The 23,677-nt window shown below is 38.1% G+C and overlaps 1 protein-coding gene and 1 non-coding gene across 4 annotated transcripts in view; one reads left to right on the top strand and one right to left on the bottom strand.

Moving 5' to 3' along the window:
- LSAMP (limbic system associated membrane protein) overlaps positions 1 to 23,677 on the top strand; it is an 820,035-nt gene that overhangs the window by 185,629 nt on the left and 610,729 nt on the right. The gene's annotated exons all lie outside the window — the stretch shown is intronic.
- On the bottom strand, positions 2,819 to 2,894 carry TRNAP-UGG (transfer RNA proline (anticodon UGG)). The gene has a single exon. It is a non-coding gene; the product is annotated as a tRNA-Pro (tRNA).

Below are 23,677 nucleotides of genomic sequence, written 5' to 3'. Positions count from 1 at the left end.
AATAAAAAACAACAACAAAAAAATAGAAAATCTAGCAACAACCTGTGTGATTTTTTTACTACTGTCCTGCTTAATAGATAAATAACATTTCTTTAAGTTATAGGTTTCCCGCTATTCATCTACAGACACACAATTGATTTTTCCAACCACACACAGAAAAATACTGAGGTGGTTAAACATAGATATTTTTTTTCAGGTATTATTATCTTAGAAAGTGTTATTAGTTGATGCTATTCCTTATAAATTGTGGAAATACATCACACATGACTATATTGGCACCTGATGAGTTATCTGAATTTTGTACACTTAATTTGTTAATACTGGGAAAAAAATTACTGCAACATGCAAATAAGTTTTATTTTTTTTCTGCAAAAATGATTTGATTGGAAAATAATAAAAATAAACTAACAAAAACAACTGGCAAACAAACAAAAACTTCTTTGCCAACTCTAGTGACAAATACCTCTTGTGTCACTGTTTTATCAGGTTTACCCTCATAGAGACTATGGTGTTAAGTAGCTTGAGAGATGAGGAGAGCCTATTAGTAATATCTAGTAAATACTTAGTAAATGTATTTTGAATTAATTACTGAAATTATAGCACATAGAATGAGGGTATTTATTTCATGTAAACCAGTATTGTAAGCATAAAAAGCACAGTAAAATGTACTATAAGTAAACAAATACAGTGGTACTGATTTAAGTCAGAGAGCCTTTAATACATCAGTTTTATAAACATCGTTCCCTTTATATTCCTAGTTCTTAACAGCTGCTGACACTTATTTTGTCTTCTATTAGCTAAATTCTAGTAACAGAAGCTCCAAGATAATAATGAAACAGAAGTACAAGCTATACAATGTTAACCATATTCCAAAGCAAACTACGTGCCTCTCAAATTCTAACACATGGACTAAGTGTGGAAACTACTAGAAGTTTAAAGGCAGTGAAAAGGGAAAATTTAGAAAATAATATACCAAATGTGAAAGAGACCAGGCTGGAAGACTCTTTTGGGATTCATAGTAAAGAAGTAAAGTTTCTGAGAAAACAGAGAGGAAGTTGATGGGGATGGGAGACAAATAGGAGCCAGAGAAGAATCTTTAACTTGGAAGGAATCTTAATGGTCATCTAGGGCTGCTCTTCTAGCCCATAACCAAACACTTCTTATAAACCAATGATAGTTTGTCATCAGGCTCTTCTGGAGGTTGGGGGGTGGTGGTGGTGGAGAGAGTCAGAGAGAGAGAGACAGAGACACAGAGAAACCAAGACAGAGAGACAGACTGAGACAAAGACATACAGAAAAAGTGTATTACACATATATGTAATTCAAAATAAGGTCATAATTTTACATTCTGAAATACATTTCTGCCAGAAAGCAGTAATTCATTTCTATCTGAGACTGAAACTAAAAACCCAAAAGTATATTTAAAGTTAATATTTTCTATTTTATACATAAGAGTGCCCATTATCTGTCCTCAAATACATTTTACATGATTATTCTACTTCTTTCAGTTTCCATTTTATATTTCGATGGGGGGTGGGCTTCTATCTGTGACTGGTTGGAGGGTACATAGCAAATGAACTTAGAAGCCAGGGTGAGAATGGGAAATCATGAGAGTCTCTATCCAGCACTGTGTGTGCAGACAATAGGGTGAGGTGAAGGTAGGATTGATAAGGACTAGCAGTTTGGCTGTTGTAGCAGGTCACATGTGAACTCGCATTTGATATACAGATATGGTCTTCTGTCCTGCTTATCTCTTTCTGAAATTATAAGTCCTTTGATGACCTTTTGAAGAGAAGTGAACAATTCTAAGTAGTGGTCAAACACTGAAATGACAGCAATTATTATCATCCGAAGGACTCGGGAAACCATTAGCATATCATAAGGTTCTAAAAATAATATACTTGATTCTGAGAGGTTATTTATACTCAGAGTACTGCTTCTATAAAAAAGTAAAAAACAAAAAATGAAAAAAGTTACTTTGTTACAGCTGAGACTGTTAAGTCAAGTAGCAAACCGAAATTACCGATTTTTTTTTCATGTGAATAGACTTTTCTACCACTTATTTAGAGCAGATATCTACATAAAGGATGGCACTATTTGTGTGTGCCCTCCATTGTGGAGGTCATAGTCATACAGAAAATGATGGATTAGCTAGGAGATAAATTCCTATTGTCTTTGAATCAACCCAATGCAAAAACAAGAAAACACCATGACCAATAGAAACATAAAACTTCAATGTAGTTCAAGGTCTTTTCCTCAAAATATAAAGCCAAGACAAATTAGGTTAATTCTTCATCTAGAAAATGCAGTTCCTCATTAGCCAGTTAGCTATCATATGACAAATTTAAGGAAGTGTGAACTGCTACTTCTGCAGCCATTATTAAACTGTTAGTCTGGGCGTAATCATTCAATAGACTATCACAGTGACCTTTGTATAAAACAATAGGACTTCTTATCTTTCCTGGGCATAGAATACTAATTCAAAGTCTTGGTGTCATAGTTTTTAGTTTTTTGTGGGTTTTTTTTTTTTTTTGTATTTTTCCAAAGTGAGAAGTGGGGGGTCGGAGGGGTAGACAGACAGACTCCTACATGCACTCAACTGAGATCCACCCAGCATGTGGGGCGATGCTCTGCCCATCTGGGCCGTTGCTCCACTGCAACTGGAGCCATTCTAGCACCTGAGGTGGAGGCCATGGAGCCGTCCTCAGTGCCCAGACCAACTTTGCTCCCATGGAGCCCTGGCAGTGGAAAGGAAAGAGAGAGACAGAGAGAAAGGAGAGGGGGAAGGGTAGAGAAGCAGATGGGCACTTCTCCTGTGTGCCCTGGCTGGGAATCGAACCCGGGACTTCCACACCCAGAGCCGATGCTCTACCGCTGAGCCAACCGGCCAGGGCAGGTTTTAATTTTTATTTTCTAGTGTTAATTTGCCTTTCTTCAAATAATTAGTGTCTTCATTTTTTATGTTATAATGGGACTCATGATAAATCTGTGCATGTACAATAATATAATGCTAGACAGGAGGTTTATTAACACATATAGTACTTGTATTTGTTTTTGTCATATACATGTTTATTTGTTTGTGATTCTATAATTCATAATACATATATGTGAATAAGTATTTGATGCTGTCACAAAGAAAGGGCTTCAATAACTCTTCTCATCTTTAAATTCATCTCCTCTTTCATTCTGCTTGCTTCTCTGAACTTCAAGCTGTTTCAACACTTCTTTTCTTTTTTTCTTTCACAAATGCAGCCCAGCCATGTTCTCTTTTGGTATTTGCTTCCCATACTCAATTCACATAGAACATATAGAAAAATACTCCACTGTACTTTCTTATTTCTCTCAGGTTCCCTTCTCTGTAGCAGAAAGGAGTCCAAGAATGAATGTGTTATTGAATTACTCCTCCCACAAAACAGGAATAAAAGTCCAGCTTCTTTTTTGAGACTAAGTGCAACTTGGCTCATTATCCCTCAGCAAGTTGTACTTTAAGTTCTGTCCAAAGGCAGATTATATTGTACTTCTATGGTATATTCTGGGAGGTTTAAGCAAAAATGTTTCTATTTGTTTCCTACTGTTAGTAAAGTAGACTGTTCCTTCCTAATAATCCTAGAACAGCTAACTCCAACTGTTTTCTAATATAATCCAGTTTTGTTATTTTCCACCTGAAGAAATCTAAACTATGAAACTAACTGAGAATAAGCAAATATAGAGTATTTCAAGTTCTGGCAAACTTGGGGAAGATATTTTTTTTCAGTCTGTTTTCTCTTGTATGATAAGGAATACAATTAAATTAGGTATTGAAGAATAATTTTTAAATTAAAAAATTTGATAGTAATTACATGATATTTTGTTTGCATACTGAAAATAAGCTATATCCTATCAGAAAGGCTGAATTCTGTTCTTATTGGCTTAAGTCTTAAGTTAATTCCTTTCTTGGCCATCAACTTTTTACAGTGGAACCATGGATCATAATTATATCATCCAATAACATTCTAGGTTTTAATCTATTTAAGGCTTTGAGGAATCACTCTCCCTTCTCTTTCTCTCTCTCCCCCCCCCCTTTTCTCTCTCTCTCCCCACTCCTGCAGCCATGGCTCGATTGGAGCAAGTTGTCCCTGAGCACTGAGGATGGCTCCATGGCCTCCACCTCAGGTGCGAAGAAAAGCTTGGTTGCTGACCAATGGAGCAACACCCCAGATAGCCAGAGCATCGCTCCCTAGTGGGCTTGCCAGGTGGATCCCAGTCAAGGCGCATGCAGGAATCTGTCTCTGTCTCTGTCTCTCCTCCTCTCACTGAATTAAAAAAAAAAAATCCTGACTTTAAGTTATAGTATTGTTGCTGCTTATTATACATAGGTATTCAAGTGGATTGTTTGGATAGGTGTGAAGGGTTGAGTTTAACATATATTACTTAACATCTTCTGTAAAATGACATTCTGTGATCCATGGCTCAACAGGATAAACGGGGAATCCTCATAAAAGTCAGATATGAAAGGTTTTCTGAGGCCCTCCAATATATGCTAAACATTAATGCTCCCTCAGTAAGTCAAGGTATACTGGCCAGCAATTACAGCACCTGTCTTCTTGAACCTAACTGAGAGCAATTTAACCAATGTTTCATTTCCTTATTAGTCCTTGTTTGCTTCTGAAGAGCCAAGGCTGCTGTTGATGGCACCAGACTATCTCTGCTATTCCCAAAGTCATTCCAACAAGCTGAACTGCTAAGACAATTAAAGTCTAGGTCTTAAATGCAATAAAGAAACTTTAGGAGTTCATCTCACCTTGAAACCTCAATTGCAGACAAGTTTACTTGAGTTGCATGGGGCAGATGGATGTAAATTCTGTGGCCATCCAGGGAAGTGAGGTGCTAGCGTGAAGGAAAATTGCCCTTTCATTCAGTGACACTCCTCTACCATTTTAGCACCCCTATTAAAGTGACAATTATCACCATCTTAAAGATTTTTTTAATTTAAAATTTTATTTATTCATTTTACAGAGGAGAGAGAGAGAGAAAGGAGGGAGGGAGGAGCAAGAAGCATCAACTCCCATATGTGCCTTGACCAGGCAAGCCCAGGGTTTCAAACCAGTGACCTCAGTGTTCCAGGTCAATGGTTTATCTACTGTGCCACCACAGGTCAAGTCACATTAAAGTTTTTGTATGACTAAAAGGGTCCTCAGTGACTAATTGACCAACTAGAAAGTATTGTACATGACTGTGGCCTAGAGGTTGGTCTTACTTTGAAAAACTCAATATAAAACTAAACAAAAAGGCCCTGGCCAGGTGGAAGGTTGAAGGTTGAAGGCCCTGGCTCAGTGGATAAAGCATTGACCTAGTGCACCTAGGTCACTGGTTTGATCCCCAGTAAGGGCCTGTATGAGAAGTAATCAGTGAGTGCACAACTCAGTGACAAGTTGATACCTCTCTCTCTCTCTCTCTCTCTCTCTCAGTAACAAAAAAATTTTAAAAATGAAAACAAAATTTAGTTTACAACCAAATAAATTGTATATCAGGGTTTGTGGTGGGAGGGTTGATTATTTATATATTAGAATTTATCACTTTAAAAATGGTTCAATACTGAGATTCTTAAAATAGAGTGCCCCCATAGCAATATATATACACTTTCATTTATTAAAAATCCAATAAACACAGTTGTTCAGTAATTAGTCCATTGTGCAGAGTAAGGCATATGTGTACAGTGTTTGGATAGTTTTCTGAGCTTATTATTGGAAAAATCAAACCTGTGCATACTTTCACAATTACAAATTTATTTGTAATCCTGACCAATGATTAAGCAATGAACCATGTGCTCTTTAAGAAGAAAAAAAACACACAACTATTTATACCAGTTGTTCTGTATTAATTATAAATAGCACCCCCTTTATTTTCCAAAGTGTCCTGGCTTGAGGTGGCACTGCAGTGTATAGAGCATTGACCTGACACACTGAGGATGCAAGTTTGAGGTCCCCAAGGTCACAGGCTTGAGCACAGGCTTGTCCAACTTGAAAACAGGCTCACCAGCTTGAATTGTGGGGTCGCTGGCTTGAGTGTGGGATCATAGACATGACCCATGGTCTCTGGCTTGAGCCCAAGGTTGATATCTTGAGCCCAAGATTGCTGGCTTGAGCAAGAGGTCACTGATTTGTCTAGAACTCCCCTTCCCGACAAGGTACTTATGAGAAGAAATCCATGAGCAATTAAAGTGCCGCAACTATGACTTGATGTCTTGATGTTTCTCATCTCTCTCCCTTCCTCTCTCTCTCTCTCTCTCTCTCTCTCTCTCTTTCTCTCTCTCTCTCTATCTCTCGCTTAAAAAAAGCTGTCCTGGCTTGGATAATACATTATATGGTCACTTTATTGATGGAATTGATAGAATTGCTGTACAATGCAGTAAGCTCAATGTTAGCTTGACTACAGAATGGCATTTCATAAACAAATAAAATTTAGCTAGGACTCAAAGCAATGCCATCAGGACATTCATTCATTAGTTCATTATATATTATTCAAACATTAGCACATATTTATTGATATCTGTATGTCAATCAATAGTTTTGAGCAACTTATTGAGCTTTGTATGTACAGTGCCAGAAATTCAAATGAAAGTTGTAGATGGGTAAAGTATATTATATGTGTGTTATATATTATTATTTAATATTCAATAAAAGATGTTATAATTCACATTGTACAAATGAAGAGACTGGTTTTCAGAAGTTATTCTTGCTTATCCTCTCACAGCTTATATGTGGAAAGTTGAAATTTATAGCTTTTCACTTGCCCCTTCATCATTTTACCTTTTAGGATGAATTGAGAGATGCATTAAAAGAACCTTAGTATATGAGAGGAAGTAAACAGTGATGGTGATGAAAAAGGATAGAGCCATCCTAAATATAGTAGCTTTCTGAGCTGTTGGAACCATTCATTGGGAGTTTGTCTAGGCCCAACCAGGGAATTGTGACCCATGTAGATATACTAACAGAAGAGACAGCATGACTATCAGGCCCACTGAATGATCTGATGTTATATAGATTCTTCAATCTGGTTGGACTGCCATTTTATTTACTATTCAATCCTCCCAAAAAGTTAACTGGTACATTCTTTTCTTTACTCCATAGAAATTCCTGTCCTCTTACCAGCTCTATCCTTTATCCTCAAAAAATATTTTAAAATTTGAAACAATTTTAAAAATTATAAATTTAAAGTCTAAAGAAACAAAATAAAAATGAAATAAGATAGAAAAAATGGCAGATATGAAAGAACTTTAGAAATCCTGAAATATACAAAAAATAATAAGGTCAAATCAATAACAGAGGGATTCTATAGTTGTCAAGTTTTCCAAAGCAATGCTTTTTTTCTCTGATGCTCCACAAACTGCATGGCCTTAAGGATATTAAAGAAGCACCATGAGTCTCCCATGTGGTAACAGCAGCAAATCAAGAAGCTGGTGGTCCTCCCCTTTCAAACTGTCATCCACCTCCACAAATTCCTCAGGTATAGCTAAGAACCACAGAAGAAAACAAATTAAACCATGCCTTCTGGATATGGATTTTGTCTAGTCTTGGAATTACAGGGAAAAAAAGGAATTTTTGGTTAGCCAGGCAAGAGAGGCATTCATATCCAACATGACTACTCTACTTTATAAACAATTGTAAGAAGGGCTGGTTATGTCTTATCTACCATAAAATAAAATATGAAATGGCCATTCTTATTAGGCTAGGTATAGTAAGGGGAAATTGAGAAAAGGATATATTAGTTAGGGTTAGAGATAGTTGCATATTACAGAAAGCCCAAGTAAAGTGGCTGAAGTGAATTAGGCCTTTTAGTTTTCTTTCATGAAAAATAGACTAGAAGAAATATCTAGGACTGAAATTATATCAGAATTGACCAGGGCCTATATTTTTATTTTGCCAACTTTTATGCATAGCTTCCATCCTCAAGTCTCAATGAAGCTTTGGAGCTGTCTCATGTGCCTTGAACAGGGGGTGATGGGCTCCAGCCGAGCCAGTGACCCCTGGCTCAAGCCAGCAACCTTGGATTTCAAGCCAGTGACCTTGGGCTCAAGCCAGTGACCATGGGGTCATGGCTATAATCCCACGCTCAAGCTGGTGAGCCCGTGCTCAAGCTGGTGAGCCCACACTCAAGCTGGATAAGCCCGCGCTCAAGCCAGCGACCTTGGGGTTTCAAACCTGGATCCCTCAGCATTTGAGGCTGACACTCTATCTGCTGCACCACTGTCTGGTCAGGCAATACAGATATTATCTTATGGAGGGAGAGGGGAAGAATTAGATACTGGGCAGAACACAGATGGAGATTGCTTTTGTTATTGAAATGCACATGATGGCTGGAAAACAAAAGGTCCTTAACCTAATGAGCAGTTCACTAAATGAGCTGCTGCTACTCTAATGACAGTATCTCTGCCAATTTGACCCTGAGGTCCCCAGGATATGAGGATGGGCATGGCATAGTATCTTTTCTCCTTTGCAAGAAAGGGACTTCCCTATAAATTCTGTCTGTTGCTTCTTTTCTTTCAGTAGGTAAGACTTAAGAAGACAGGGAGTAGTTCTTCCTGATTTAAGGGAAACACCAGCAGAAGCACATCGGGAAACATTGTACACAAACACATTGTGGAGACAGAAAAATAAAATTCAGTGCTTTGCTAATTCTACTCCTCATAGTGCATCCCATAATAGAAGTTAGTGATAGATTCAAATTACTGGTGGTGACAGCATCCATGCATGAAAGCCATTTCTCCTTCTCTAACCCCCTTTCCTGTCTGGACACTCAAACGTGCAGCACCTTAGTGTACATGGTGGGAAACCATTCTGCTGGTGTGTTGCAGGTATTCCAATCAGACAAAAGTAATTATAGATACTTATTCTTGCCAAGTTCCCTCTCTTCCAGTGTTTTCTTTCTTTCCTCACTCTACACTTCTGTGCTTGCTTCTGACCTCACCTCTGCATGAAATGCTAATTGTTTTAGGCTGTCTTTGGCAATTTCTGGACTAATACAATCAATTCTGGACAGATGGCATACATACAAGTAGCTAATCAATAGTTTCCTGCCAATATCCGTTTTAGGGCCCAACCGAAATAATAATGAAAGTTTCCTGTTTATTGAAAACCTTCTGCCAGGTGCCTTGCAATGTAGCAACACATTCCAGTTTCCCATAAATCAGACTTCTTTGACTCGTGGTTTCTGCTCAGGTGTTGCTTCCTCTGAGTGATTTTGTTGCCTGACATTTCTGCCCTCTCCCAGAGTTCTTGTCTTGTGAATGGCATAATAAATTCCAATCTCATCATCATTAATTGTCAACTGGAAATCCATAGTAAGGTGAAGAATAGAATAGAAACCCATGTCTTATCACTAAAGCATGCTGGATCTCTAATAGCTCATTATCATACCATATATAAGCATCCTCTTTTTAATTAATTATGTGGTATAATTAACTGTATTTCTTTGCAGTTTTCCCTTGTGTGGGGGATAAAATGGGAGGGAAGAGGTTAGCTAATGATGGAAAGGGGTGTTAAAGCTAAGTTCAAAGTTTTAAGTGATTGTCACTCTAGAGACAAAACAGCTAGCAAACTCTCAGGGGAGAAAATAAAATATGTCCTTTATGTTAAAAAATAAAATCAAGAGACAGAAACCTCCCTTTCCCTATTCTTGCTAATAGGTATTTGAAGGAAAAGTTTACTAAACATTTAAACTAAAGATGAAAACATATTTTGACTTTGATTTTGATACGAGAGCACAACTTAGGTTATGGCACCAGTGCAGGTTGGGAGAAATGGACAAGGGGAGGCCAAGGGCCAAAGTCATCAGCCAATGAAAGCACCCTAGTGGGACCTTGATTGTTTAGCACAGAACGTTTCAGGAAGCCTGGGTGTGAGGCCCAAAGAATGACCAAAATAGTTACGTTACTGAGTATAATGATTTCTTCTTAACTTTGCTAAAGATGATGCACCACTCGACTGTCTCTGGACAGTGATTATGACATTGCTGTGAGGCAAGGCACTGCGAGAAGAAATTTCTCCTCTTAAGAGCTTCATGGGTAATGGCCACACAACACAATCAACAGTTTAAATCAGTGGTCCCCAACCTTTTTTAGGCCACGAACCAGTTTAATGTCAGAAAATATTTTCACGGACCGGCCTTTAGGGTGGATGGATAAATGTATCACGTGACCGAGACAAGCATCAAGAGTGAGTCTTAGTCGGATATAACAGAGGGAATCTGGTCATTTTTTTTTTTTTTTAAATAAATTTTTATTAATGGTAATGGGATGACATTAATAAATCAGGGTACATATATTCAAAGAAAACATGTCCAGGTTATCTTGTCATTAAACTATGTTGCATACCCCTCGCCCAAAGTCAGATTGTCCTTCGCCACCCTCCATCTAGTTCTCTGTGTCCCTCCCCCTCCCCCCAACCCTCCCCCTGTCCCCCCTCCCCTCACCCCTGGTAACCACCACACTCTTGTCCATGTCTCTTAGTCTCATTTTTATGTTCCACCAATGTATGGAATCATGTAGTTCTTGTTTTTTTCTGATTTACTTATTTCACTCCTTATAATGTTATCAAGATCCCACCATTTTGCTGTAAATGATCTGATGTCATCGTTTCTTATGGCTGAGTAGTATTCCATAGTGTATATGTGCCACATCTTCTTTATCCAGTCTTCTATTGAAGGGCTTTTTGGTTGTTTCCATGTCTTGGCCACTGTGAACAGTGCTGCAATGAACATGGGGCTACATGTGTCTTCACGTATCAATGTTTCTGAGGTTTTGGGGTATATACCCAGTAGAGGGATTGCTGGGTCATAAGGTAGTTCTATTTGCAGTTTTTTGAGGAACCACCATACTTTCCTCCATAATGGTTGTACTACTTTACAGTCCCACCAACAGTGAATGAGGGTTCCTTTTTCTCCACAGCCTCTCCAACATTTGCTATTACCCGTCTTGTTGATCATAGCTAATCTAACAGGGGTGAGGTGGTATCTCATTGTAGTTTTGATTTGCATTTCCCTAATAACTAATGAAGCTGAGCATTTTTTCATATATCTGTTGGCCATTTGTATCTCTTCCTGGGAGAAGTGTCTATTCATGTCTTCTTCCCATTTTTTTATTGGATTGTTTGTTTGTTTGTTGTTGAGTTTTATGAGTTCTTTGTAAATTTTGGAAATTAGGCCCTTATCTGAGCTGTTGTTTGAAAATATCATTTCCCATTTAGTTGGCTGTCTGTTTATTTTTATATCAGTTTCTCTTGCTGAGCAAAAACTTTTTATTCTGATGTAGTCCCATTCATTTATCTTTGCCTTCACTTCTCTTGCCATTGGAGTCAAGTTCATAAAATGTTCTTTAAAACCCAGGTCCATGAGTTTAGTACCTATGTCTTCTTCTATGTACTTTATTGTTTCAGGTCTTATATTTAGGTCTTTGATCCATTTTGAATTTTTTAAAAATAAAACATCGTTCAGACTTAAATATAAATAAAACGGAAATAATGTAAGTTATTTATTCTTTCTCTGCGGACTGGTACCAAATGGCCCATGGACCGGTACCGGTCCGCGGCCAGGGGATTGGGGAGCACTGGTTTAAATGCTATAGGAATGTTTACCTGAAACTTGTGTGCTTTTATTAATCAATGTCACCCCATTAAATTTAATTTCTAAATAAAAATAACCTTAAAAAAAAGTACTTCATGACACTGAAAAAATTAATTAGATTATTATGGCCAGGGCAGCAGTACATATAAACTAAAGCCATATTCTGGTAGACTGTAAGCAGTCAGGTTTCTTCTAATGGAGAAGCAGATGGAAGGGCTATGAGTCCTGTATATGTGGATTTGAAAATGATCATATCATCAAAAGACAGTTATAGCCTGACCAGGCAGTGGTGCAGTGGATAATGTGTCAAACTGGGATGCGGAGGACCCAGGTTCGAGACCCAAGGTCGCCAGCTTGAGCGTGGGCTCATCTCGTTTGAAAAAAGCTCACCAGCTTAGACCCAAGGTCGCTTGAACAAGGAAGGGGTCACTCAGTCTGCTGAAGGCCCATGGTCAAGGCACATATGAGAAAGCAATCAATGAACAACTAAGGTGTCGCAAGGAAAAACTAATGATTGATGCTTCTTGTCTCTCTCTATTCCAGTCTGTCCCTATCTATCCCTCTTTCTGACTCTCTCTCTATCTCTGAAAAAAAAAAAAGACAGTTATAAACCTATTATGATGTACAGCACCAAATGCAGTTCCTCATTGAACCTAATAGACATACATTTCCATAATCTTTGGAAATTATATCTACCTCAAGCAAGTGGCAAGTTCTCAATTAAAAAATAATTTCCAACATGAACTTTAGCCTTTGTCTAGGAGACCGTCCTTAGGAAGGGAAAGATGGACAGCTCTGGTGCTCTTGAGCATACTCTTTTTCATGCCAAAGATAATTTTCAGTCAAATATGTGTAACATCATAAATCTGTTTAAAACAAGAGACTGATCTCTAACCAACCTCCTTCCACTGAAAGTCAATATATAGGGAAGCATCAATATACATGTAGTACATAGAAAATGGTTGTCAAATTGCTAAGGAGATTATCAAAGAAATAGATGACTCTAAAATAGAGACTTGGAAAATAAGTGGATTTAAAATAACAATCGGGCTGATGAATTTAATAGCATTTATCCATGCCTCCCATCATCTTCCCTAATTCTTCCTTACCCCTTCTCTCTCTTGTTCTCTTATTATTTATAGCAAAGCAGAAACACTGAACAATCTCTCTGAGCTCTTATAATCCTTCCACAGAATCTGACCTCAGAAGTTAATCTGTGCCAGCATTCAACGAGGCTGCACGAAGGCCTGGATTTGGTGTCTTGAATGCCACCCCCTTTCAGTGTATGTATGGGAAATATCACAAGGCCATTTCATTGCCCAAACTCGGCAGGCAGTCAATTCCAGATAACTCCGCCTTGGTTCAAAATTAAGTCCAGATTAAAATGTAATATGAAAGAAAAACCGAGAACTTTTTTTATCTCTTCATCCCAGAAGAATTTTTAGGGTTCTACCAGATAAAGAGGAAGAGACCAGGAAGATAGAAGAATATATTGAGCATCTTCCACTTTAATTTGGTGAGTAAATGCACCAGAGTGGCATTCTGCAGAAGTAGCAGATGACTTAACACTGCAAGATAGTATTTCCCTTTAATGAGACAGACAGGTGGTAACAGCTAAGTGCAAGTTAATATGCAGACCTTTTCACTGCCATCCTGCCTGATAGCAGCGTACCATTTTCAGAGGGAGCCTCTCAGAACTGATCTGTACTTTCTTCTACACTTGCTTCTGGTTCTGCCAAGCAACTGAGTACATCACATTTCCATCTGAGTAAAGAAGCCACGTATGCCTCCCTTGCACTTTCAGTAAAAATCCTGACATCAAAGTCATGCTGCTGTTTCCTTAGAAGTCAAGGGATGCAACAAAGAGAATACATTTTTTATGTAGCTGAATATTAGTGGGCAAGGTCATTAATTGTTTGGATTGAGTCTTAATAAATGCAAAGTTGTATTTCTAGAACTCTACTTTAAAACATAAAACTGTTCATCTAATGGGAGATAATATAAAATTGTAATCTTGATATGTGCATTATAGAAGTATGCCGCACTCCATAGGAGTGAAGCTGAAGATATTTAAACATGGTACTCAATATACAGTTTCTTACCAAATATATGCAACTATAAAGATACTCATCCTTTTATAGGGTCGATTAATCACTTCCTCCAGTTGAGAGCTTGCAGAGTTCATCATGATCACCTCCCCATCTCGGTCTAGATCGCACTTTGTTGTCTTTGTCACTGAAAAATTAAAAGAGCAGCCTTATACCAACATTTTTTTTCCTTCTCCTGTGAAGTATTATCTTCTCTTTGAGCATTAGAAAGCAGGCAGGTTTCCCCTGTGAGAATGGGTAGAGTGACAGAACCCAACCCATGGAATATCTCCCTAACCAAACCATTCCTCAGGAGCCTTGGGCTTTCTGCTCGCTGAGCACCTACCAAGCCAGTTTCTGTGAGTGCATCTGAACCCCTCAGTCCCTGCACCTGCCTAATGAGGGACCTAAGAGAAAATTCCAAGTGCACTTAATTGGAAGTCATATGTCTTGCTCCGATTTTGATGATTGTAGGCTTCCCCAGTACAATTTCTTTTCCTTCTTCTTGCCACCCTCTCCAGCACATGATATCCTTTGAAACTCTCTCACTGCTCCCTTAGCAAAATGTGCTAAGTGATTTATGACCAGAAATGTACTGCATTCTTTTCTGTGCAATGATAGCTTTTCTTGATACAACAGTCTAAACAAGTTTTACTAGCGCCGTGTTACATGTACTGAAAAGTGCCTGCCATCCCTCCAGTGCCCATAGTGAACATCAGAGTGAAGAGAGTCACTTGCCTTTGGTGCAAAAGTCTAAGCCATCAGGCAGGACCTGGGACATTATGCCGAGTCAGAATGGCCAACATTTCATCATAAAAAGATGCATTTATGGGCGGGTGCAAGGCCACCTCAATATGGAGTCAGAGGGTAAATTGATCACTTTGTATCAATTATTCCCTAAAGTCTATATAAGTCCAAGAATACAGACACCTTCTCCTCATGATATAGAATCTATAGTTTATGATTTCTACTATACTGATAGATAAAGTCAAACTTGAGATTCAATCTCATTAAGTCAAAGACACAACAAAAAGTGGTTGCTAATGATTCTGTTTGCATAGACAAAGGAAGAGATGCTGGAAAGTCTATGCTTTTAACTCAACAGTCCTTACACTTGGGTGTGCCATACCTAAAATGATAAATAAAATATGAGTATTTCTATCTCCATTTAGGTGAGAAAATAGTAAGAAAATGGTAAGAAAAAGGATCCATTAGATTGATTAGGGAGGTGGTTTAGTATTTATTACATTTTCAAGTTTTTCTTCTGTATGTATATCAGCCACATAGGGTTTTAAAATGTTTGCTCAATCCCCTCTTAGTTTAATTTAGGGAAAAGATGTGAGTGCAGATATGTGTTCCCAGATGGAGAATAGCAATGCATTCTAGTGGCAAAGAGACTGATCAAAATCAGAGCATTTTGGAAAGAAGATTACCAAGATCAGTGCATTCTGGGAATGTGCTCACAGTTTGCTAAGAATTTTCTGAAGACCCTTGTCTTCAGAAAGATTGGATGCAGGACACCGTGCTAATTTCCTAGACAGGCAATTGTTTCCTAAACAAGAAATGGTACAAACCACAGATCACTTTAAGTAAAGCAAAACTGGAAAAAAAATGAAATTCTAAGCTCCCAGAAAGATTGAGCTAAAGTGGAGGTATGCCATAGAGAAGGAGGAATCAGATGACAGCTTTTTAAATGGGAAGGTAACATGCTGATAATTCAATGTGATGTGATGATAATAAAATGCAGAAGCGCACTGGCTTCATAAACAGACACAGGCTATCACAGTACAGACTAACTGTAGCCTATAGCTCCTATTTATAAGGTAAGGTGAGACTCTATCAGGCAATCCCCTTCCAAGCGTGAGAGCCCCAGGAACAGAAAGATGCTGATAACTGGAAATGAAAGAAGAAACCCACAACAAAAATGATTAAAGAACTTTAGGACACATGAAAAAAGATTAGAAGAATAAAATAGCTCTCGTTTCACTGTGATAACTAGCAAGGAATATGCATGATCACTATCTACAAATGCTATATCAGAAAATTGTAGACACTAAGGAAGAAAAGGAATAATTTACAATACTGTGATACCAAGGCATATGTGGTTGAGGGTAATAGGATAGAATTACAGTATGCAAAACATAATTTGGAAGCTTTGGAATATGCTTCAGAAAAGTTAATTGTGCACAAACTGTTTAACATGCCCTGAATGTTCATCAGCCGCATCATCCCCCAGGTGATGCTCTATCTCTGCCCACACCTCTACCCCCATCCACAAACACCCAAGAAGCAGCACTTTACTGAAGGCTGAATCTCCCGCAGGAGATGCTGCCTTGGACTTTGGGCCTTGGGCCCAGGCTCTCTCTCCCCAAGGCACAGATGCACACTAATTGGCTTCCGCTTCTCTAAGCCTCACAAATGTTGATCTGGCTCAGGCCAGAGAAAATAGGAAGCTAAGAATTAGGCCGCTGTAGCAATACAAATGTTTCCCTCTACCCCACTAGCTCCCTGGAGCCTCCTCAGGTGATCTGTGCTCCCCCTCGGTATTCAAATGCAATTGCTAATGACCTGTAGTGATCCCAAAGAGGGTCCCAAAATTGCACACTGAGAAATATTAGAAATTCTATTATTTTTTTATCTCACTCATATTTATATATTTATAGTTATAATATATTAATATTTTATAATATATTAGTAAAGCAATTCATGAATATTATTTGAAAATAAATATGCATGTATAAGGTTATATGCTTTATTTATTTTTTATTTTATTTTATTTTTTTGCATTTTTCTGAAGCTGGAAACAGGGAGAGACAGTCAGACAGACTCCCGCATGCGCCCGACCGGGATCTACCCGGCACGCCCACCATGGGGCAACGCTCTGCCCACCAGGGGGCGATGCTCTGCCCATCCTGGGCATCACCATGTTGCGACCAGAGCCACTCTAGCGCCTGGGGCAGAGGCCACAGAGCCATCCCCAGCGCCCGGGCCATCTTTGCTCCAATGGAGCCTTGGCTGCGGGAGGGGAAGAGAGAGACAGAGAGGAAGGCGCGGCAGAGGGGTGGAGAAGCAAATGGGCGCTTCTCCTGTGTGCCCTGGCCGGGAATCGAACCCAGGTCCTCCGCACGCTAGGCCGACGCTCTACCGCTGAGCCAACCGGCCAGGGCCAGATTATATGCTTTAAATATATATATTTTTAATTTGTATATTACTGGATAGGAGGGAAACTCCCAGAGGTTGAAGAGGGTTACTTATAGCTAGAGGTCTCAGATTTCTTTGCTCCTCATGAGATAAAGCCATTTAAAAAAAAAAAAAAAAAAAAAAAACCTTCAGAAAGTTAAATATGCTATACAAATGTAAAAAAAAAAAATAGAAGGATATTTATTGAAAGAATCAGAAGGAAGGAACATTTAGTATCCCTTACCTTTGAGAAAGACAGTCAATCATCTGAGAACTTCCTAAATGCAAATTGAAAACTTGACCCTACTTCTGAGGCAAATACTTAAACTTGAAAATGCATTCTCTCTCTTTTTTAAAATACTTTTGATAGTTTATTTATTTTTTAAGATTTTATTTATTTACTTTAGAGAGAGGAGAGAGAGAAAGGGGGAGGAGCAGGAAGCGTCAACTCCCACGTGCCTTGACCTGGCAAGCCCAGGGTTTCGAACCAATGACTTCAGCGTGTACGTCATACCAGAAAATGCATCTTCTCAAGCAAAACCCATAACTGGGAAATTGTAGATGGAAGCCTAGGAGAAAAACTATAAAAAACAGAAAGTATTTTGAGTTGAAGCAAAGAAGAGAGAACAAGTAGCAATGATTTTTCAGAGGATAAGGCTAGTTGTTATGATGGCGAGGAGCAAAGAAGTGTAAGACTCAAACACTCATTTATATCTTAGGGTGCTCAGTCATTTACATATTCCAACGAATAGGAGACAAGCATTATTATGAGCTACTCGACTACAGCATTACATACTATCCCACCAGCACAACTACATATATTTATGTAGGGCTTTCTACAATAAATTAAAAACTAGCTTCAGGCACATCACTATCATATAAGCTAATAGTGTGAAAGATACAGAAATAATTTCTCAAAGTACTATAAGCCTTAACATAGGAAAGAGCACACATATAATTATGAGGAACAATTAACATAAAAAAAGCTTTGACAACATTATCCAGTTTTAGTTTATATTGTAGACTGTCAGGACTGAAAATGAACCAGTCTAAGTTCTTCACCATTTTTAAGCAAAATATAGCTATTGGATGATATCTTATATATATAAAACGATATTAGAACATACACATCATATTTTTTTATTTGGATGTTTTTAACTGCTTTCTGTGGCCCAATGTGCCATGAATAAGCTAAAACAAATGCTTTTAAGTATATACAATTGATTGAGGCATATGCACTTTTGGTAAAATAGCATTGGCATTTTAAGATTGACGTTTGATTGAATAGCTAAATATATGTTGTGAAAACTTACCAGCTAACTGCATAGCAACTGAACAATTTTTCAGAATTTTAATTTCTTTGCACTAATTACTAAAAAGCTTCACAGCATCAGCAAACTGATATGTTTTGTTAAAGAAGACAATCCTTGTGTAGGATCAAGCCAAATTCAAACATTTATGAAATAGGTGAATTAAGGATAAAATAAGTATATGTATGCAGGGTTTTTTTTTCCTATTTTTATGAAGTAAGAAATGGAGAGGGGGGAAGCAGACAGACAAGACTCCCACATGCACCTGACCGGGATCCACCTGGTATGCCCACCAAGGGGTGATGCTCGTCCCCTCTGGGGCATTCCTCCTCTACAACTGAAGCCATTCTAAGCACCTGAGGCAGAGGCCATGGAGCTGTCCTCAGCACATAGGCCAACTTTGCTCCAGTTGAGCCTTGGCTGTGGGAGGGGACAACAGAGATAGAGAGAAAGGAGAGGGGTAAGGGTGGAGAGGCAGATGGGCGCTTCTCCTAGAAATCAAACTCGAGACTTCCACACGCCGGGCAGACGCTCTACCACTAAGCCAACCGGCCAGGGCTTGTATGGAGTATTTTTAAAAACAAAATTTTTATTGATGCAAATGTTACTCAGAGGTTTTCAAGAGTATTACATATAAACCATTTACTAACAAAGTACAAATTTATGCATAAATGTCATTCTCTCTTATCTGTTGAGCAGCCCTTTTGCATTATTATGTACACAAAAAGACATCGTTCTAGAAGCATATGCTTACCTGAAAATAATAACTCTGTTTTACTGTTAGGTAATTGTTACACTCACCTTCATGAAGCAGAGCTAAAAGGTGATGAGAGTTTCTTATTTCCTGATTGGCCATTTTTGCTTCCTTAATTCAAACTATGGGCCTAGTTGTTACTTAGAATATGATACATTTCTACAAAAGAGGTTGACATCATCTAATGATAGTAAAATGTATTTAAAATTTTTTTAAGAGTTCTGTTAAATTTTAATTTAAAAAAATTGGAAAAAATTGTTCCTGGCCCTCTGTTTAGTACTTTAAATATTAAGGTTCTCAAATATACTAATTTTTTATTTTATTTTATTTTCAAATATACTAATTTTTTAAATGGAGAAGATCCTACTGCAATTAAAAAAACAAGAATGCAGTCAAGAGTCCATATTTAACTAAGTTATTGTTAATGCTGCTAAAAAAAGATATTTTGAAAGCTATTGAAAATTCAAAGGAGAATGATACAAATGGTATAAAAACAAAGATGATAATGAGGATTGAAAAACAATTTGGAAGAAGATAGATTCATCCTTAGATTTGCTTATTAATTTTGGAGAAAGACAACCGTGTTAAATTTAGTTCAGATGGCCATAGGCTGGCATATTCTTTATTCTTTTATGAGAGTGAGATAAAGGACAAGAAAACAAGCTGGAATCAAAGAATTACTCAAAAGCAAGCAGGGTGAGAAGTTAGGGTCAATGAGCATCAGTTTTAATTCCTCCCATTTTACCTGATAATTGACAGGTTATTAATTTTATAGTGCTAATTAATATTACTCATACTTAATGAGGTACTGCAAAATTCTGAGCTATTAAAGTCAAAGTATATTTCTGTATTTACTAAAGAAGCAAAGAAATACTTAAAAATGTTTTTCAATAGAATAGTTGAAACAAGAAAAAGACACAAAAAATAATATTCCCTTAACTAGTCATTGATTTCATTAATACTTATGGAGTACCTACTATATATCAGAAACTCTAGGTAATTAGGTTACAGTAATAAACACGACTAAAAATGTCCCCAGAGCTTACATTTTGTTCATTCTAATTCTCAAGCAAATGTGTAAGCTGATTCTATTCTCTTTTTTGTTGTTGTTGTTTATTTCATAACTGGTAGAAGGTATTTAGAACAAATCTATAACTTTATATAGGAAAGTACAATAACACTGTTGTTTCATATGACCCAAATTTGTCACATAAAATAGTCATAGTGTAGTAGTCTTTGCTTACAAACTGAATCCTACATGATTACATGAGTAATTATCCAAAGACTGTTGAAAAACAGAAGGCAGAAGAGAATGAAAGGAAAGAAATAGGACTAAAAAAACAAACAAAAGGAAATAGTGTTTGTTGTGGATAGAATATTTTTTTATTTCCCACATTCATATGTTGTGATCCTAATGCCTAATGTGATAGTACTAGGAGGTGGAGCCTTTGGGAGGTGATAAGATAATGAAGATGGAGCCCTCATCAATGAGACTGGTGTCCATGTGAAAGAGACCTCAGAGAGCTCTCTCGCTCCTTTTATCATGTAAGAAGGTAGCGATAAAATGGCAGTATATGAACCAGGAAGCGAGCTCTCACTAGTCACTGAATCTTCTTGTGCCTTGATCTTGTACTTCCCAGCTCCACAGTTGTGTATAATAAATGTTTGCTGTTTAAACTACTGGTATGTGGTATTTCTTTGGTAGCAGCCCAGGCTAAGATAGCATCCATGACAGAGGAAGAATGCTTTACATGTTCTGTGTTTGGGCTTACCATTTACTCTTTTCTTCTTCCAGGTGTCTAAGGGATGAAAGCTATATGCATAGATTGGGTATACTCCATTTGTAAACATGTATACTAGTTGTATTAGTCTGTCAGAGTGATTTCCTCTAACTTTGCTTTCAGTGGAGTTAGAGCACATGATGTAACTCAGGCTGAAAGGCAAACCTTGGACCTCCCATCCTAAATTTAGAGATTGGGACCAGCACTCTGATGTGCCTTGTTTTAGGACCACAATTTTACTGTGGAAACCACACCTGGGGCCTTGCCCGAAAGTGCCCCCAATATGGGATTTGGAAGCAGATGGCCCAAAGCATGGTACTCCCAGATGTGGAGGAACAGGCGAGAAGCGCTTGCTGCACCTGAGGACAGCAGCTGAAAAAAACCAAATGGGACTTGTTTTTTGTTCCTGAGGAACAGCAGCTTGTGCCACTCATAAAGTGGCTTGATCAGTATCAGGGTCTGACCTATCGTATTCATCCTTATCTCTCCTTCATCCTCACTTGGATTGAAGAAAATGAAGGGTTCAGATTCTCTTTAAGGAAAAATGAGGTGATGAGGGCACAGAAGAAAGAAAGGTGACAATCGCAGGAGATGTGGATGAATTATATTGGGGATTGAGAGAGCATCAGATAGTTTGAGTAGCCTTTTGACCTTCTGGGTATTTGGTATATAATTATAGATAAAGGCATATTACATATTAATCAAGTCATTGATGTAGTTCTGTTACTCACTCCAACCAATTCTTCAACTTCACTCAAACTGCAAATCACACTCTCAAAAATTAAAGATTGAGAACACCTGTGAGCTCATAGCTTGTCCTCTCTTTTGAGGAGTGTGAGGAAAACCAACCTTTTCCTCAGTATTTTACAAAAGTGATGTTCTGTCTGCCCACACTGGCGTGCACAGAGGTCTGCCCAAATACTCCTGCCTCGCTGGTTGGTTTTGCACAGAGACAGATTTTAAACACACCAGGGAAGCAGCTTTTGCTGAATGTTTTATAGCATGTCAGGAAGCCTTTATCAAACATTTAATCCAAAACCTGGCTTTGAACCAGGGAGGCATACCATTCTGTAATTAATTTTTTTACCTTCTTTTGCTAATCGCTGATAAAAAGCTTAATTCTATTAACAACTTGACTTGACAAATTGCACCGCTCAATGGAAGCATTTAGAAATTAATTATGCATTTTATTGCATTAGATTGGATAAACAGGGAAGCACCAGCAAGAAAAAGAAAAATCAAGAAAGAAGAAAAATGGCCACAATATAAACAATCCATTGGTGTCTAACTATTTTCATTATGACTCAATGTGTCACCTAAAAAAATGAGTAAAATAAACACACAAACCTCTCAAACATCACCTCTCATTTAAGTATGGTTTTGCCTCTAGGCTATGTTAGAAATACAATTTTTTTTTCTTTTTTCCCTGGAAATGTACATTTTCCCCTCCCTGAAGCCCAACCTAAGTTGGATTCCTAGAGGAACTGCTTGTCTAATTACCATGTAAGCTCAATCCATCTCCTTATATCCTCCAGTGTCTAGTTTTAAGAATCTCAGAGCATGGCCTTCAGGGATTTAAATAGGAGTAACAAATTGTAACAGTAGATGTAATATTGTGGTACCAGAGTATTTTTTTTAAAAAGGAGAAAAAAGATTAAATGGGCTTCTACTTCGCTTCTCTAGATAAAGTTAAATGCTCAAGCAGTCAGAAGACTATATGCAATATTTATGGTTCTCTGTCCATAAATATACATGTTTCAAAGTGGCTGGTGAGAAAGAGACTTCTGGGACATAATCACACTGTCCTCGCACGTGGTCTTCTAGACTGTTTCTGCTCTAAAAAAAGACTCATCCATAAGTCCATACATCATGCTCTTTTTCACGTATACTCTTGCACCTCTCTAACCAATCTTAATTTTCTTAACTGATGTGCTAAAATATAACTACAATTTTAATTTTTTTTCAAAAGTCTAATGCTCTCAATTGTTGAGTTTTTTTTATTCCTGTTCCATTTTTGTCATATCAGTGCATAAGCATGTTATTGGAAAAAAAAACCATCAACACCAATGACGATGGGTGGATCAAGATGGTATTGACTATAAGAATTTAGAACAGAGATATTTTATAAAATAAGATGGCAATGGAGAGAAAATGTGTTTTCAAAAAGAAGTGCTGTATAAAGAAAGACACATTAAGACCAAAGGACAAAGGAGAACGGCACTTTTCTGAAGTCCAGTCTCAGTAATTGGTGAAAAGGCCCCTTCAATCTCAAGAAACATTAGAGTAAATAGCTTCATAGAAATCTTCTCCAGGGAGCTTGGGCTGGTTGGCTCAGCAGTAGAGTACCACCCAGCATGTGGAAGTGCCGGGTTCGATTCCTGGTCAGGGCACATAGGAGAAGCGAACATCTGCTTCTCCACCCCCCTTCTCTCTTTCTCCACCCCTTTCTCTCTCTGTCTCTCTCTCTCTCCACCCCCCCCTCCCACAGCCATGGCTCGAATGGTTCAAGCAAGATGGCCCTGGGTGCTGAGGATGGCTCCACAGCCTCACCTCAGGCACTAAAATAGCTCAGGTGCTGAGCAATGCCCTGGATGGTTAGAGTATCACTCCAAAGAGTGCTTGCCTGGTGGATTCCAGTCAGGCACATGTGGGAGTCTGTCTCTCTGCCTCCCCACCTCTCACTTAATAAAAATATGAAAAGGAAGAAAGAAGTCCTCTCAGGGAAATAGAAAAGGGAAGTCTGAGAGTCTGGAAAACACCCAGAGCAAAAGTGCATATCCTTGGCAAAATTATGAGTTTTTATTGAGGGAGGTTTGTGGGAAAATACATTATAGGGAAATTTGTGAAATCTGGGAAATTTCTTGGGAAATAGTGCCAACCATTAATTTTACCCAAAAACATTGAAGCTATCGCATCAAACCACTAAACTATTGTAATTCTAGTCAAAAGTTTACATAAAACCTCAGG

Source organism: Saccopteryx leptura, chromosome 8 (genome assembly GCF_036850995.1).
Source record: "Saccopteryx leptura isolate mSacLep1 chromosome 8, mSacLep1_pri_phased_curated, whole genome shotgun sequence".
Lineage (NCBI taxonomy): Eukaryota > Metazoa > Chordata > Mammalia > Chiroptera > Emballonuridae > Saccopteryx > Saccopteryx leptura.
Note: the sequence above shows the minus strand (reverse complement) of the source record. Positions and strands in the feature narration are given on the sequence as shown.